Consider the following 18348-nt stretch of genomic DNA (forward strand, 5'->3'; position numbering starts at 1 on the left):
ATGATTCAATTGCTTGGACACTCAACTGATAGCACGTTGCACTTGCGATTCAAAGGACCGGGGAATGAGTCCCACAGAGCACAGATGTCAACACATGAGTCGAAAGTGTCTTAGAAGCTTTGGCGATCATGTTTTTGATGTCACATTTGCTTGTTATGGCACTATTGGTTAGGTTTAGGTTGAAGGTTTAAGATGGGGAGCTACCTTTTTATGATTTTACACTCTACAGAGCATTAAAGTTTAAAACATCATATGTTTGGAGAAAATTTAACTCACTGGACATTTTACTTTTAGTAAATAGTAATGTGATTGTTTTTTTTTTTTCCAGCAAGTAATCAATACTCTGGTTATAATTTTAGAGAGGCAATTAGTTATCTGTGGATTTTTTTATTTATTTATCCAGCAATGTCTGTGAGCTTGCAAGTAAGTGCTGGTCATGTTAGACATACACTGTAGGAAGTTTTATATTGCTGAGGGATTTTTAATCTTTACTTTTAATAAGATTTCCACCTTCTCATGTCTGTAGCCTATAATTAGAAAGTCTGGCTGCCTAGATTGACAGAACGTTTTGTCCCAAAAGAGAGCTGGTGCAGTAGATGTTCAAAATCACACACACACAAAATGTTTCATGTAACAAATTGGTTTCCTTTTCCCCTCCTCCTCTTTTATTCTGTTTGAATACCAAGCTGACATAATTGTCTCATCCTTTTAAGGCTCACAGAGGACTATATGTTTCACACAAACGCAGAGAAAGAAGGAGACAGAGGGATGGAAAGACAGATGAAGGCACTAATTGAGAGGAAAGCACAGGAACTCGGATGCAAGAACAGTCTTGGGTCTTACACATTTTCATGTCCTTTCACCTTCTCTGTGTATGAAGAATTTTAGTCAGAAATATGTTTGATGTGAACCCTCTACAAAACCTACTACAAAACTCAGAGGAGCAATTATCCACAACGTTTTAACCCTTTAAACTGGAGCTATCAGTTAAATAAGTAAAACTGCTCACTTGAAAAAAAAACGTTGTCGTTCAAAAGCTTGGAACAATCTGACCAACTCTTAATCGCTGTCCTTTAAGGTTTGACGGATGTAACATAAACCAGAACTGTGAATGAGAAACTAATAAAATGAAACTTGCATAAATCTTCCATGCAGATTATGAATCTATGCACCGTGTTAAATTGTGTTTGGACTCGTTTTATTTGGAATCATCTGCTGTAAGTAACAATATGCCATTTTCCATATTCTGTTTAGGTTTAATTTAGTAATAAGTGAAAACACTGCAATGATTTCCCCATAGTGACATTCATATATGTTTTTGTCATGTTTTCGCTTACTACTTGTTACAAACAGTATATGGAAGATTGCATATCGTTACAGCAGATGAACCTGTTTAAAACGAGCCCCAAAACAATACATAAATGCTGAAATAATTCTCACAGATTGACGTGACATGCTTACTTGGTTATAACACTATCTATCCCGGTCACATTCGCTGTGTGCACACACACTGACACTTAAGACTGCGTGACAAGGCAGAGAAGCAGCAAGCAGTCAGTAATTCAAAATATTGTCATTCCGGTCTTGGAATGATAAAAAAAACTTTAGAGGGGGCCTGGGTAGCTCAGCGAGTAAAGACGCTGACTACCACCCCTGGAGTCGCAAGTCAAAATCCAGGGTGTGCTGAGTGATTCCAGCCAGGTCTCCTAAGCAACCAAATTGACCCGGATTCTAGGGAGGGTAGAGTCACATGGGGTAACCTCCTCGTGGTCGCTATAATGTGGTTCTCGCTCTTGCTGGGGCACGTGGTGAGTTGTGCGTGGACGCTCAACAAGCCACGTGATAAGATGCACGGATTGACGGTCTCAGATGTAGAGGCAACTGAGATTCTTCCTCCACCACCTGGATTGAGGCGAGTCACAACGCCACCACGAGGACCTAGAGCACATTGGGAATTGGGCATTCCAAATTGGGAAGAAAAGGGGAAAAAATCAATTTTTGATTTTTCCAGTTATCGGCCAATAGTATAACAGCCACTGACATATTGTGCACCCCTAAAATTTGCCACATTTATGTCTTGTAAGTTTACTCTGCTCCGCTCTCACTCTCTCACTCCCTACCCCCTGAAATCCACTATCTGTCATTCTTGGCTTACAGTGGCCACTGCCATAGCTTAATCAGTGCCTTCCTCCCTCCTGATCTCCTGTTTTCCACACAATCTTTCTCATTCTCTGTAAGTCTAGATCTCCTCCATCTATCATCCTTCCTCCACACGCTCTCTTTCTATTTCTCTTGTGGATGAAGGGCAGGAGTGTAGTCTCTATATTTAGAGCAGGCTGGTTTATTTACCTGCTGCCCTTGCTAACGTGTCCTTGCTAAATGAAGGCGAGTAGGCCTGTCACAATCCTAGGAACAGCGTTTCATACCATCAGCGACGATGGCCACGTGTGTGTGGGTGTGTACCTGTAGGTATCTTGATTCTGCATTATAATCAGAACTAAAAAGACGAGAGAACCAATCTCTCCTCATCAGTGTTATTATGTTCCTAACAAGAGTTATTGTTTCAAACTGGCAATCTATGCTGCATTATGTTTGTTGAAGTGGATACTTGTCAACGAATTAGTTACACAATAGCCCCCTGATCTAGCTACTATGGCTGCAGTAAAAAGTACTGAAGTGTGCTGCTTTGTCCTCACAGCTGAAAGTCTACGTTTAATGTAGCCATAACAAAGTTTTTTGTTTTTACCATCTCTGATGAGGATCTCTATGTGTGCAGCTTCTTCCTAGTTCTGCTTTAGGCAAGATTAACTGTTGAATGACAAATATTCACTCCTCTTGTCACTCAAATCAATTTACTTATCAGTGTTGGGTGCAGTGTTGCATCTCTTTCTAAACCTCATTTATCTCTGTCTCACAAATACATAGATCAGTCTCTGTAATATACAAACACACACACACTCACCTTATAGTCTGGAAAATTCTTCTAGACTGCACTGCCAGCTTTTTCTTTTATTCCCTTAGTAGGCTGGTGTCTTGTCGCTTTGCGAGGATGCTCTGTGTGCACTCATTTGTGCCATTGTAACTGTAGAGTAAACTTCACACAAAGAAGAAAGTAAATGTTTCATCTGTAATGTCTCCATTAGTAACAGGCAGTGTTGGGGGTAACGCATTACAAGTAACATGTTACATAATCAGATTACTTTTTTTCAAGTAATGAGTAAAGTAATGCAATATTTTTTTTATTTTAGACCATAATATCAGAGTTACTTTTTAAATAAAGTAACGTGTTGCTTTTGTACACCTCTGCTTTCCCTGTATTGCGAGAAATCAGGAGTAAAAGTGTGCAAACTTCGGGGAAGAGATGTAGTGCATGATGGGCATTGAAGTTCTGTACAGTGTGAGGCCAGAGACTATTTAGCAGAGATGGGCCACTTCTATTTAAATGAATGGGAGAAACTGGAACACCTAACCAAGAAACTCTATCACCCAACAGTCAATGGATGTAGAAAGGAAGTCCCGCCTTGCAGGTAAAAGAGCCAATCACCTTTTAGATACAGGCATCGCCTGTCAATCAACTTGCTAACGTGCATGCGCATTAGCTATACAAGCCGGGAAAATTGCGTGTTTTAGCGTAATATGAGGTCAATATTCAGTTGAGTGAAATGCAATTGATTCATGTGTTAATACACACTGCATTAAAAAATCAGTAAACACTTTTAGGCAGAGGGATTATAAGACTGGTCTTCCACTGGCCACGACATAATACACAGGGTGAAATACTCGCTCAATTCACTGACTTATGCAGCCAAACTGCTCCGTGTTACAGCTCCCTGCAACTGGGAGAATGGGATGAGAAAAGTTGACTCTGGATCAGCGGCTCCGAACAACATTCTACATCGATTGTGTATGCAAAGAAAATTGCTTAGTTTTTAAAAGATTTTTAAACTTTTTTTTATATAATAAACAAGTAGTTTGATTCATGAAACAAAAAATTTTTATGACATTTTGGTAGCATTGAAAACGATTCCATTCAAGTTGTATCAACATAAGCCTTTGAAGTTGTATGCAATCAAACCAGTGGCGTTTGTATGCACCGTGGATCGACTCAAAACAAGCGTGCACTGAGATGACTTAAGTGAAAAATATTCTTTTATTATCAGACACATTCCTTGAACATGTTTGGCTGGCATTCCCCACTGAATTTTATCCTGACTTTTGAAAAACATCTTAAGTTGACTCTGACATTGTCGATGGGCACAGCACATGATGACATATATGATGCAGGTTCAAATGTTGGACTTTGCTGCTTTAGGTAAGACAGTGGTTATTCTTCAATATTCATACTGGCTGCCATGTTGATGGAAAAACAAATCATGTATATTCATGTATTGATTCTTTATAGGGGTGAGGCCAGAAATCTCCCAATGAGTGGACCTCTATTCTGTGCTTAATTTCATTGTAAATATAATAAAGTGTGCACCTTTCCTCAGCCGTTATGAGTCAATATTTGCTCATTTACAGTTAGCTTAATACTTAGAGTTGCATAATTACAGGTACAATAACAATAATTAGGCCTATTTGTTTTTGAACAATGATTAAGTTAATTATTAGTAATTTACCTTAATAGGTCATATTGATGCAATGAAAATTGAAATGCCCATAGAAATAAATGTAATGAGTTAAATAAGAGATATGATGCAATAAACATTATTATTAGACACTTTTCAATCCTCCTGCTTTGCACAGGTGTTGACTATTTCCCCAAAAATCGAATCTTTAATTAAGCTGACAACTCTGCTTTGGCTTATGTTCTGGGCTTCATGGAGCTTCTGCAATGTTATATTATAATATAAAAATTAAATATTTATTTTGTAATGTGAGTGAATCAGATGTTCTATTTAACAGCTGTCCTATAGTGTTGGGAAATGTTACATTCAAATGGAGGCTAAAGAGTAGACAAGCACAGAAGAGAAACTTCTTTTACAAGAACCATTCCTGAGGTTGTAGCTACTGAATAATGATACATATGACAATTCATCTGTCGTCCCAATGTCCTTGCATCCTGAGATGTTCTCAGATCATATTCAGCATTCTCATAGATGACACTATTCCTGCAAATTGTTCCCAGATTATGAACAGGGAAGAAATAGTGAGAACTCCTCATATGCGCGAGTTCCGCATGAGCACTAATAAACATCTAAAAACATGGCTAATCAGATACGCGCATCGATGGCTTTTCTTTCATCTGTTTTTCAAAATATGATCAAGTGTGCTTCTTCAAACGCGCATATTTGTGTCTAATGGCCTTTCTTTTCATTTGTCACTTTGAGACTTCTTACAGATCACCTGCCACACAGTTGTGGGTAGACGACAAACAAAATTACCTGCTAATTTCATACCCTGCCATGTCATCTACAGAAACATCTACCACAATCCCATGGAAAATAATAATAATAAATTAAGACAAAGCGTGGATAAATTTTCTTGGTGCTAAGCGGATCTGTTTACAGGCATGACTATAGAGAGCTGAAGAGAAAATGAGCGACTCAGTAAAAAGCGCACCGCAACCCATTTCAGTTTACCATAATCATATCAAACTATCTATTGAAATAAAAACAAATTTTTCTAACTATATTTATAACAGGAATATGATGATTATCTTGCATATGAGCTATTTTGCATGCAACAAAATGCAGTTACTTTTTATTTGCAAACTGTTCTTATATTCCTGCAGTTTTGATTGGGTGGACCAGCCGTCAATCTGGGTGGACCAGTGCCACTCTGGCCCTTATGTGGCTTCGCACCTGCTTTATTATAAATAAGAGGTGAATACCTACTGTCTAAATATCTGTTTGTTTACTATGTTGTTTTGACATGAGTGTTGTACAGTAGCCTAGCTAGCATGACCTGTAATGTCTCTTGTATGCAATGCATGGCTTATTTGTATGAAATGCATAGCATAGCAGAAGAGAAAGTGGCTGTGAGAAAAAAGTAATGCAAAAATAATGCAAAAGGAATGTAATGCTTTACTTTCTGACTCACACTGTCTCATACATTTATAAGTTAAATTCTTTAACTCACCCTATTTTCTTAACATTGAAAAGCTTTTGTTTTTCATGAATAGGTCTTTTACAGTCTAAAACCAACAGTTTGTTCATGTGACTTAAAGGAACAGAAACAGAAACGTGGAACACAAAAGATGTTAAGCAGTATGTTAGTCTCAGTCACCATTCACTTGAATTGTATGGAAAAAATTATGCAATGAAAGTGCATGGAGACTTGACTAACATACTGCCGAACAACTCCTTTTGCATTCCACTGAAGAAACAAAGTCATGCAGGTTTGGAACAACATGAGGGTGAGTAAATAAATGAGACATTTTCCTTTTTGGGTGAACCATCCCTTTAACTCTTAAATATTTTATTTTTTAACCCCCTTACTTGCAGCACACTGAAGTTGACACTGAAATCTCTCTGAGACTCTCATACAGCCACTTCATCCACTCATCAGTGTCATCACTGATGACATTAATGTCAACAAGAGTACAGGAATGCTCTCTTGCTACAGTTAGTGAACACCTCCATATCGCCCCCTGTTGGCTACTTTTTAGTAGTCAGAGCACAAAAAAATGGTATAAAGCTCTAATTTTTGTTGACCATTTATCTATCATTCATAATAATTATTTCCAACAAAGCATGGTGCACTAAGCCATTTTCTGCAAGTTGAAAGTCAGACTCAATCACCTTTTCTTGTTTAAGGAGACTGTAAACAGCTTATCCACCCCATCCAAAATCCTGCCCCACCCCCACCCCCACCTTCATGAAGTGCATTTGTGTCCTTATGTGGTGTCCCTTTTTGTTTAGTTCCTAGTTAACATCCCCCTTCTCTCTCCCAATTCTCATATTCTGGCCTTTCCTTGTCTTATTTGCTCTTACTTTTCTCTCTTTCTCTGAGACATGCTGTGAGCAATCATCCATATTGTATACTTATAATTCAGACTCAATGATTTTATGCTCTCAAGAGAGTCATTACTTAACAGTGTCGCTCTCTCAGGGAAATTAATGTCAGATCTTCACATTCAGACATCTACTAAAATGTAAAGCAGGTGGGTGGTGCACGATAAGGTAACAGTTATTTGATATAAACATTTAGGTTTAGTCTCGATTATGGATCTCAGATGGACTGAATGCTTTTGCCTAACCTCAAAGATTAAGCCCTAAACATCATTGCCCATTGGTTGGCAAGGCTTTCGCTGTTAAATAAGACTCTTAAAATAGTTTTGGGATCAGAAACTTGCTTAGTAACCTTCATCATAATCCAAGTAACTCAAGATGGTTATTTTTCTTTAATACTAATGGTGTTGAGATGTGGAAGCTTTTTTTTTTTTAAGGTAAATGTCTTTCAGAGGAAGTCATTATATATTTCTTGGACATCAAAATGTCAGTGGGACAGGGAGATAAATTGTAATTGGCCAGTTCAGGTCATGCTCAATGCCAGGGTTGCCTAGAGACAGGAAACTCTTGATTCTAATTGGGCTGTCTATCTGTCTGATGCTGTTTGTCGGTGTCCTGTCCTGCATCACAGCACACGTTATTTCTTCCTGACACCAAAATATCTGCATGACCCTCTGCTCTGGAGAGCAGAATGGCAAAGGGTGTGGATGGTAGAAGTTTGTAAGGTGGAGGGAGTGGAGGCAACATAGGGACTTGCGGGAGGTAGTATAGAAATATTGGGCTTGAATATTGGGCTTCTCTTCTTTTATTTAATACTTTCTCATGTTCTCTCTTGATGAGTTAATGCCCCATTTGAATTATTTTATTTTTCCACAATTATCTGCAAAATTTTTATTGTGGGAAGTTGCATGTCCTCGACCCCCATTTCTCCAAACAAGTCCATCAAATTATCTTATAATGAAATGATAAAAATTCACAGGGTTTGTTGTTGCTAGTGAGAATTTTATTGTATAGTTTATATATCAATATCTGCAAGAAGGACCTACGCTTATAATTTACAACTTACAGCATAAAACTGAAAGCATTTTGAAATACAGTAATATGCTTTAAAACACAAAAAATAATGAATCTCTAACAGGTATATTTTTGAAGCTAGTAAGAATTTAGTAAGAAAGTGAAATCCTTTAAAACATGCAACTATTCTGGGGATTGATGGAGAATTCATTGGACCATGAAATCCACATATTTTTTTTTTTTTAGAAAAGCAGTCAAATCCATAACAACATGACTGGCAGATATTTATATAGTACTGGGGTCTGCTGTGTAAATCTGTGAGTTACCTCCAGACTCAAATGGATGAATTATGACCATAATACATTAATTTTTAATCATTAATCATTAGTTTGCAGCTGTTGCTATAGGGTAGAAAGTAATATCTGTAACAAGTGAATGAGCTAAGCTATCTAAGTTTACTTTGTCACAAGTGAAATGTTGGAGAAATTACAGATTTTTTTATAAATAAACAATATGAATAAGCAACATTAAAAATTTATGATTTTATATGAGAGCACTTTATCAAATTGTTGCAATGTATAATGAAGCAGCTTTTTGAAGAGTGCTAATATATGAGGCTTTTAGCTTCCACCTCTTCATAACAATGTCCTGAAGTTCCAATATGGAACTTGACAAAATTACACTATAATTTCAGTCTTTCTTTTCCCTTTTCCTTTCATTTTCTTTCCATGTTGAACTTGAAGCAATCAGGAAATAAACAGTTCATAAATACTAATAATGTAATTTTTTTTTTTTTTTATAACATTTTTTAAACTATTACAGAGGTCATCTTTCACCACTCTTATTCTCTGCATACAGGCAGTTAAAGGTTAACCATAGATGGCTAATGCAATAATCCTTGCAAATTATTCTAATTTTGGATCAACAAGGCCAAAGTGACGGTGTCCTCCACTTCAGCCGGCCCATTGTAAGTGGAAAATGTGTGACTGAAAAGCAATATATTTAAATATATTTTTCACCCCGTATCGACTTTTATAAACATCCTTAGCCTTTTCTTTGTGTGTTTGTGTGTGTGAATGCAATTCAAAATGCATTCAAAAGCTGAGTTGAGTTGCTCTGCACTATAGATGTATATTACAACAGCACTGAGGGGAAGGAAAATTCAACACATTTGTGAGTGGCGAGTGTCAGTCTACGCTGGGTCTGCATTTCTAATGTGGCAAGTGGGTGAGGTTTTATGCACCCTCCTGTCATTTATTCTGGAGTGACACAGGCTGTGGATGTGGAGTCTCACATGGTTGAATTGTGGATCAGTTTGGCTTCATGTTGGTCAAGTTATCAAGTTAGAAAAACCTAGTGAATAGTTTGTATATGCAATGTAAATAAAGTGTAAAATGCTTTAAATTGCTTCAACTAAAGTAAAAAGATCTCTGATTGTTTTTGCACTTAGTTTCCTCAGATAATTATCCTGTTATATGTGATTTATGTTGTGCCAGATGAACCGAGCTGAGAGTCTGCCAATCTTTTTGCCAGTTCTGAGTATTTTAATTGAATTAGGAGAACATTTCTACTGTGTAAAAAGTGAAAACTTGAAATTGTTGCCTTAAACAATTACTTCTACACGATCTGACCCTAAAAATGACTTTTGTTGGTCTAACCCAAAATAATCAGGTTGATTCAGACATAATGTAATTTACCTGATTTATTTATTTATTTATTTATTTTTTACATATGACATTACTTTTTATTGTGTCACTTTAATTACTTCTTCCTCATTTTTGTGTTGAAAGGTTACATTTAGTTTCTCAGTGCCCTACCCAGACTTTGTAACTTTCCAGCTGTAATACATTTATAAAAGGTGTGAGAATCTGAAAAAAAAATCTATTTGGCATTTTTTTTCCCTAAGAATATAAAACAAATAATAATTTTATAATTTATAATTATTATTTCAATTAACATTTTTTGTTAATTTGTCAATTAACACATTTTTAATTATATAATTTAATTCTATAATACTTTTTTCAATTAATTTAAGTATGTGTACAATTATTATTATTTTTTTTACAATTAAAAATGGCTGTCATCAATACTGTCATTGCCATCACACAAAGAAGTTCAGAGAACAATTGAGGGTTTTTTTTTTCTCATATATTGGGTTCCCTTTCAAGTCAGTCACTTTGACACTGTGTAAGTAGCTGACACTGTGGGAGCTTCTCCTAGGGGCAGTGACCTTGAAACCAGGGATGGCCCATCTATATGGGCAGGTAGGGCAGAGCCCCGCCTAAATATTCATCCATTTGAAAACATAGATTCGTACTATAAATTGCCAATATGTAATTTGTTAACCTGTAATGTGTTCAAAATTCTGACCTATGTATTTAAAGGCAGGTCTAGAATAAGTTTTTATTCTATTTTAAGTCATAATTTAGCTTTTTTTAATAATTTATAATATAGATCTAAGGCATGTGGGGCAGAGAATCTGCTGCCCTCCCAAACTCCATAGCGGGGCAGAAATTAATCTTCCCATAAAAGTAGAGCCAAAGCAAATGTAACTTTAATATTAGTGCGCGCTAGCAGTATGACAGACTGCAAACATGGCGAGCACTATCGATGAATGTGTGTGTGACAGCGTGTCATTTTTATTGCAAATTCAGGACAAATTTGCCATCAAACAACTTGGTCCTGACAAGCCAGACATAAAAATAGTTTTGAAATAAAAAGACAAGGGTAGGTGATAAGACATTGTATGTATTGTATGCTGAAAAATTTTACGTCAGAAAGTTTTGGCTCTCTGTTGTGCTGAACTGAATAAAATGTTATGTTTCCCATATTTACTTTTTCGTTCTTATTTTACAAGGGGCATACAGCATTGGATTATGCATACAGTAGCGTAGGTGTAGGCACTTTAAAACATTTCTGCTACAAACCTATGTACAACTTGAAACTTACTGTGACTTTTAACATTATTATTATTATCAAGCATGTATTTTATTTATTTTTAGTTCTGTGAAAACATGTAAATGGCATATAGTTCTGTTTATGAATGTAAAAAGTTATTTCACCATAGCTTTCCCTTCTTCTCCTTCCTGGGGTTCATCAACAACACTTAACATTATTAAACAACATTTGATTTAGATTTTGATCTTCAACAAGTCGATATTTCAAGGTAAAGCAACCCTAAAGGAACAATAAAAAAACACATAGCTGTTCTAATCTGCACCTGGTCAGCAACAAGAACTCCTTCCTGCGTGCTCCAGCAAAAAAGACGGGAATGTTTCGCAAGTGTGTTCCACCTTGTGAGCGATATATCTCTCTGTGCTGTACTCGACGAAAACTCATGTCTCCAGTGCAGTGGCCTTCACATCTCTGGATCGCGCTAAGCTTAGCGCCTATACACGGCTTCCCACAGTCGGAGAGGCAGAAGCAGCCCATCCCTGGCCCTCCTCATCTGTATTTCTGTGGAGATCTAAGCCGGTGCATCCATCCAAGTCATGTAGGCTCACATCTATGTTATTGGGTAAGGCCTGCACTTCAGTGGGTCAGGCTGGTGCAGCTTTGCACACCATGGAGTTGTTACAGGCCAACCAGTCGGATCTGCTAAAGGACTTGGATGAGAATGGTCCAGACTCTGAATTCCTTCCAAGAACTGCATCTTGCAACAGATTTGACACTCCGGGCTACCAAGATCACTACCCAGGCCATCGGCAGATCTACGGGTAGCCGGATGTCTGCTGAGCGCCATATCTGGCTCAATCTGTCAGATCTGAGCGACAAGGACAAAGCCGTCTTGCTTGATGCCATTATATGTCAGCAGAGCCTCTTCATTGATGCTATTGATGCTTTCAGTGAGAGGTTTCAATCGGCTAAGAAGCATTTGCTGGCCTACAGACATATCCTGCCAAGGTGGGGTAGCTCTGCAGCCCAGTCGGTTCACTCACGCTCTTCCTCAGGACAGCGTCCAGCCAAACAAGAGTGCTGCCATTGCTAACAGGAGTGGAGACAAAGCCACCGGTGAGGAAGCAACCCAAGCGGCCAAGACCCAAGCGTGAGGTAGTGCTTCCTGGACCTTGTCCCAGCAGTAAGTTCAGCAAGTCCCTTCTGGATGGGCCAAGCATGCCTGATGGTTTGGCACCTACGAAGCAGAGTAGAATGCACATGGACCAGTCTACTCCAGCTCCAGAAAAGGTCCTGAACCCTTCTCTGTATCCCCACAACATTCCTCTTGCTTTGCTCCAAGTTTTGTGCCGGGACTGAGCGACCAAATAACGTTTATAAATAACGTTTGCAAACATCGATGCAGTTGCTTGAGACTGCTTTAATTGACAGCTTTAACCAACTTGGTTATGCTGAGCGAGGTGTGGGGCAGCGTGCAAACCCTTGTAGTCAGAGCAGCCCCTGTATCCTCTGACCCGATGCTTGGGTGCGTGGCATGATCTTCCGGGGGTCTCTAGCTGGGTACTGAATACAGTGTAGAAAGGATGCACCAATTCTATGCACAGAAGTACAGACTCTTTTCCAAAGATTCGATAGAGAGCATACTGTCAGGTGAAGAACAGAAAGGCTTTTAAAGTAATTATTTTCTGATCACTAATAAGAGCATTGGGTTGTGATCCATACTGGACTTGAGACCCTTGAATTGAACATTTAGGAAGTCACCATTCAAAATGGTGACTCAGAGACAGATCATGTCTCATGCACTCTGGACTGGTTTGTATAAATCAACCTGAAAGATGCATACTTTCATGTGCAGAATACCCCTAGACACAGGATGTTTTTAAGATTTGCCTTTGAGAGGACTATATTCCAGTTCAAGTTTCCTCTCATTGTCCCTGGCTTGTGTCGATACGGCGCTCGCTCTGGTGAAGCTGAGTGGCATCCGTGTATTGAATTACCTAAACGATTGGCTGCTGCTAGCTCAGTCAGAGGCAAAGGCGTTCAAGCACAGAGATCTGTTGCTTGCACATTTGGAGCAATTGGGCCTCAGGGTCATCTGGACAAAGAGCATGTTGGTGTCCACTCAGCAAGTTACCTTCCTAGGAATTAAACTTGACTCGGTAGCCATGTCAGCACACCAGACAGGCGAATGTGTTCAGTCCATTCTTCTACAATTGACAAGGTTCAATCTGGGGAGAAATCTGCTAGCTATTTAAAGGAGAGCTGAGTTTTATCGGAAAGGTGTGACACCCGCCAAGATGGTCAGACACAAAGTTGTCAACACAGACCCGTCCAACACACGCTGGGGAGCCCTGTGCGATGGAAATCCAGCGTTTGGCACCTAGACATGTGCACAAACTGTGGGGCACATAAATCACCTGGAACTGCTTGCAGTCCTTTTGGCTCTGAAAGCCTTTCGATCAGACATACTAGGGTCTCACATTTGGAAAGCACTGCCTAGGAGGAGTACATCACGGCCCAATGCTGAACCTGGCCAAATTTGTCTATGGAGCGTGTCATGTTTCCTATCGATACATGCAAAGCATTTATCCTGCCACCTGAACAGCATAGTAGATTTACTCTCACATCAGGGTGCCAGGTTGGAGGAATTTAGACTCCACCCTCAGTTAGTTCAGTGGATTTGATCATGATCTGGTATCTTCAGCCAGAGCTGTGGAGACTGTATGTCTGGCCTCTGTAAGGGGCTTGTGTGATACAATAGGGTTGTCGCAACTGGTGCTAGACCACATACTACAGGCCAGGGCCCCCTCAATGAGCTTTAAAATGGTGACTTTTTGTTGACTGGTGTTCCCCCCAGGGTGAAGTCCCAACGCATTGCCCTGTGCATTCCTTTCTGAAAGAGCATTTGGATGCAGGACTCACTCCATCCACACTCAAAGTATACGTCGCTGACATAGTGGCCACTCCTGACCTCTTTGAGGGCTTGAATGAATGAATGAATGAATGAACGTTACATTTATATAGTGCTTTTCTGACACTACACACAATGCGTTTTACACAGTGAACAGGGGACTCTCCTCGACCACCACCAGTGTGCAGCATCCACCTGGATGATGCGACGGCAGCCATAGTGCGCCAGTACACTCACCACACAGCAGCTATTGGTGGAGAGGAGAGAGTGGCATGATAGAGCCAGTTAATGGATGGGGATTATTAGGAAGCCATGATTGATAAGGGTCAATGGGGGGAATTTGGCCAGGACACCAGGGTTACACCCCTACTCTTGTCTGTAGGCAAACACTCTCTGGTCAGTCAATTTTTTTTGTGGTGTGTGACAGCTGAGACCTGCTCACCCCGCTACTGACCCCATTTGAGACTTGCCACAGGTGTTGAATGCACTTAAAGGTTCCCCGGTTGCACCACTAGAGACAGTAAACTTGCGTATACTCTCTTTGATAACTGTGCTGCTACTTGCTTGGCATCAGTCAAACGTGTAGGTGGCCTTCAAGCCTTTTCGGTTAGCGACTCTTGTTTAGAGTTCAGACCAGGCCTGTCCAAGTCCATTCTCAAGCCCAGAGAGGCTTATGTGCCCAAAGTGCCGGCAACCCAGCAGGGCTCAGGTTGTTACCCTGCAGGCGTTCTCTCCTCCTCCCTTTGAGTTGTACAAGGTAAGAGACAGCACATGCTGTGCCATGTGAGGGCATTTTGCATGTACACTGAGTCAATTCTGGGTGTCTGAACAACTCTTTGTTTGCATTGGAAGCCATTTTTTCCATCTTCAAGCAAAGAATTTCCCACTCAGTCATTGATTGCTTTTGATTTGCAAGGCATTCAGTGTCCCATGGGTGTTAAGGCTCATTCTACGAGACGTTTGGCCTCCTCCTGGGCATGGGCAAAGCGCTTGTCACTAGGACATATGTCTGGATGCAGGTTGGGCTTCCCTTAATACATAATACCTTTTTATAACTTGCATGTATCTTCCCTCTCTCCCCAGATTTTCACAGAGAAAGAGGGTTGATTTTCCATATATCTCTAACCAGTTGATTAACAGTGTTTCACCACCCTATTGGCTAGTGTCATTGCACCAAAGCCCTCGGACAGGTGCTTGACCATCCTGCCCCCCTCCTTCCCACTAAGTGGGAAGATATGTTAAGACATTAGACCATTTCCTGGTATGGCTAGTGTCTCTGTCTTGGCATTGAGCCATATGGCTTTTTGTTTTTTCACTTTCCTTCCTGTTTTTCAATATGAAGGTGTGGTTATAGCAATTCCTTTTTATTACCTTGTTGGCTAGTTGGCATTGCTAGTTGACATTTTTAAGGTACAGGGAAATTTGCTCTTCTCCCTTCAGTTGGATGGTGTGGCGCTGGGCTCGGGCTTACAAGAAGTGACAGGTAAGCACATTTCTGACAGCATAGCAAAGTCATAGTTTGTAGATCAGATATGTATTTTGGTCTGAGAGTAGGCTGATTAAGTATCATTACCAAACCAGTTAGTATTTGAGAATTTTATTTCAAAAACAATCCAAGGTTTATCCAACTTTTTATCCAAAAAGATTTTTTTTTTTTTTGTTGTTGTTTTTTAAGTCAAAAGTTCCCCTAACTGAGGAATAACCCTTACATGTTTTTACCCCTTCTATGTCTTTCATATACATACACACACCTGTCTATTTTCTTTGTGATCTTTGGCTCTGTGATGCTGGCTTTCACATTTACAGCTCACATTAGTCTACAGCTGAAGTGCTTTAAAATGCTTTAAATTGCCCCACCCCCTTTCAGTTTGACTGAGTTACAGTCATAAAAAAAAGGCTGAGGTGCTTTCCCACCTGTGCAGACATACAGACCAAACTATCCTCTAACATATTCCATATTGTTATGTAGATAGGAAGTAATTCAAAGCAAGAGGGTTTAGAAGACTGCTTAGCCATGTCATGTTAATAATTTTGCTATTACAAATGGCTGAGCTTATTTTTAATTAGGTTTGTGATAATCTACATATTAACATGATTTTAGCTGAGATTAATTAGTGTGAAAAATCATCTTAAAAGAACACAACACAGGATTAAAACCAAGACAAGAATATTTAAAAACAACTGGTGTTTTATCCTTTATATAAATAAAAATCCTCAAAAGTCTCCAGATGTGTGACCATTTTATTTGGTACTATCTAAAGTAGATCCGTCTGCTAAGGCTATAGACCAAACCAATCAAACAGAAAACAGCAAAAACCTATCCTTTCAAAAGATCACTGTATACAGTATCACCTCTCAACCTAGTGCAAGCTTTGCAAGCATGTGCCATGTGTCTGTCTACTGAGCTTCTGCTTTAGACTAAACCAAATGCCTTTATTAGGGGGTTATGAAAAAAGGAACAGGGTGAAAGGTCTAGGTGTTGAAAAGATACAGTAGTATGTAAGAAGAGAGATTTTGGAGCAATGAAAAGAGAAAAGGCAAAACACTCAGAGAAGTAAAGTTTAGAGTTGTATAGCGCAAGCATTAGATAGTGTAACAAGCAATAGATTCTTTACTGCTGTTGTTTAACAAGTCTATGGTGGATTTTTTTCTCTAGCAAAATTATACACCTGGTAGGGCTTGTGCAAGTTTGTCTATCTGTCTATACAGTAATCCCCATGCTTGTTCTGGGAAAATTCCACAAATCTGAACCACTCCTTTCATATGCTTCTAATACAATACTTATCTACAGAAAACTATTATTTATACAGACTGTAGCTTAAAAAGTTTCCAATTTTAGTTAGGAAAAGTATTGTGTCTAACAAAACTAATATTTTTTATTGTATTACTTACAATTCGTTTTGTTGCAATATCCAGAAGTCCTCTTCCATTTCTCTCTTTCTTCAGGATGGTTGTGAATGCTGAACGATGATGACTACAGAGACTTCATCAACCTGAAAAACACCTTTGCTCTGTATGGTTATTGGTTGGTAATTACCATCTGATCCCCTAAACAAATAATGTACAGTACACAGAGATGCTTCTATGGTGTATGCATCTATTGAAGGCATCAATATGCATTATTTCAACTTCATTTTTAAAATATAGAGTTAAATAGTATAATTCCTGGTGAACTACAATTCTCATGATCATGAGGAGAAAAATCCACCAGTCAGAGAATCACGGCCAACAATACATGCCAAACGAGCTCAGTAGCGACCGCCCACTTCCATGTTGCAGTCAAGTTGGTCCCCTTTACACTGTCATGTCATGACTGACCCATCAGAATCAAGCATTCTAGAAAGATATGTGATAAATCAGAATAACTACAACAGGTGGTTATGAAAACAAATCGTGGAAAAAGTTAGGCTTTATGTGCTTTAAATCATTTGGATCATATCACTGAAGGAGGTGACTCTTAAAGCAGTGTCTTGAGTCTCTACTCTGGAGAGATGGGAATGCAAGACAACCAGTAGTTGACCAGAGCATCAGTTCCTATTTCCACATTATTCTCACCTTTTGCTCCCAAAGCCCTTTCTTTATTTTTTTTTATTTTTATTTTTAATTTCCCCAATTTGGAATGCCCAATTCCCACTACTTACTAGGTCCTCATGGTGGCGCGGTTACTCACCTCAATCCAGGTGGCAGAGGACAAGTCTCAGTAGCCTCCGCTTCTGAGATAGTCAATCCACGCATCTTATCACGTAGCTCGCTGTGTATGACACCGCGGAGACTCACAGCATGTGGAGGCTTATGCTGTTCTCCTCGATCCACGCACAACTTACCACATGCCCCACTGAGAGTGGGAATCACTAATCGTCACCATGAGGAAGTTACCCCATGTGACTCTACCCTCCCTAGCAACCAGGCCAATTTGGTTGCTTAGGAGAGCTGGTTGGAGTCACTCAGCACACCCTGGATTCGAACTCACGACTCCAGGGTTGGTAGTCAGCGTCAATACTCGCTGAGTTACCCAGGTCCTGCCCTTTCTTTATTTTCATATATTTTCCTCTTTTCAACTTCACTTGTTTCTCTTTCATTCATGCTGCCCTCAATCATAAAACTCCAGTGACCGGAATGAGGTCATTATCTGAGGTTGTGAGGAAGAATTGCTGCATTCGCTCTCCCTCTTCTTCAGCAGCAAGAATCTTTGTCTGGGGCGTAGGAAGAATAAAGTCAGATCTTTGATGACATGACTCAACACTTATTTCAACACTAATCCTTATCTATCACCTCAGCTGAAGCGTGCAGACACATGTAGTTAACAATTAATTTTACAATCAATATACAAAATATTGGATGTAATGTTGTTCATGTATGAGCAATATCCTGGAACTTGTCCAGCAGACTACTTGGTATGGGAACATTTTGAAACCTTTATGTTCACTATTTCTGAGGAATGTTTTTTTTAACACTTTGGTTGTCATCTGCTGTGGTCAGCGTTGGGTGTTTGTTATGTTCTACGTAGACATTACAGTCAATTTTCAGAGGAATTACTGTTGCTCTAGGTAATATGGCACAGGCCACAAGCACCCC

The 18348-nt window shown here is 39.3% G+C and overlaps 1 long non-coding RNA gene across 1 annotated transcript; it reads right to left on the reverse strand.

Annotated features, from left to right (window-relative positions):
- Window positions 1-755: 755 nt before the first annotated feature.
- LOC127444506 (uncharacterized) lies at window positions 756-16806 on the reverse strand. The gene is made up of 3 exons (XR_007897835.1): window positions 16666-16806; window positions 2963-3094; window positions 756-1938 (listed from the first exon to the last, which is right to left on the reverse strand). It is a non-coding gene; the product is annotated as an uncharacterized LOC127444506 (long non-coding RNA).
- Between the last annotated feature and the right edge of the window lie 1542 nt (window positions 16807-18348).

Source organism: Myxocyprinus asiaticus, chromosome 1 (assembly GCF_019703515.2).
Source record: "Myxocyprinus asiaticus isolate MX2 ecotype Aquarium Trade chromosome 1, UBuf_Myxa_2, whole genome shotgun sequence".
NCBI classification, from domain to species: Eukaryota; Metazoa; Chordata; class Actinopteri; order Cypriniformes; family Catostomidae; genus Myxocyprinus; species Myxocyprinus asiaticus.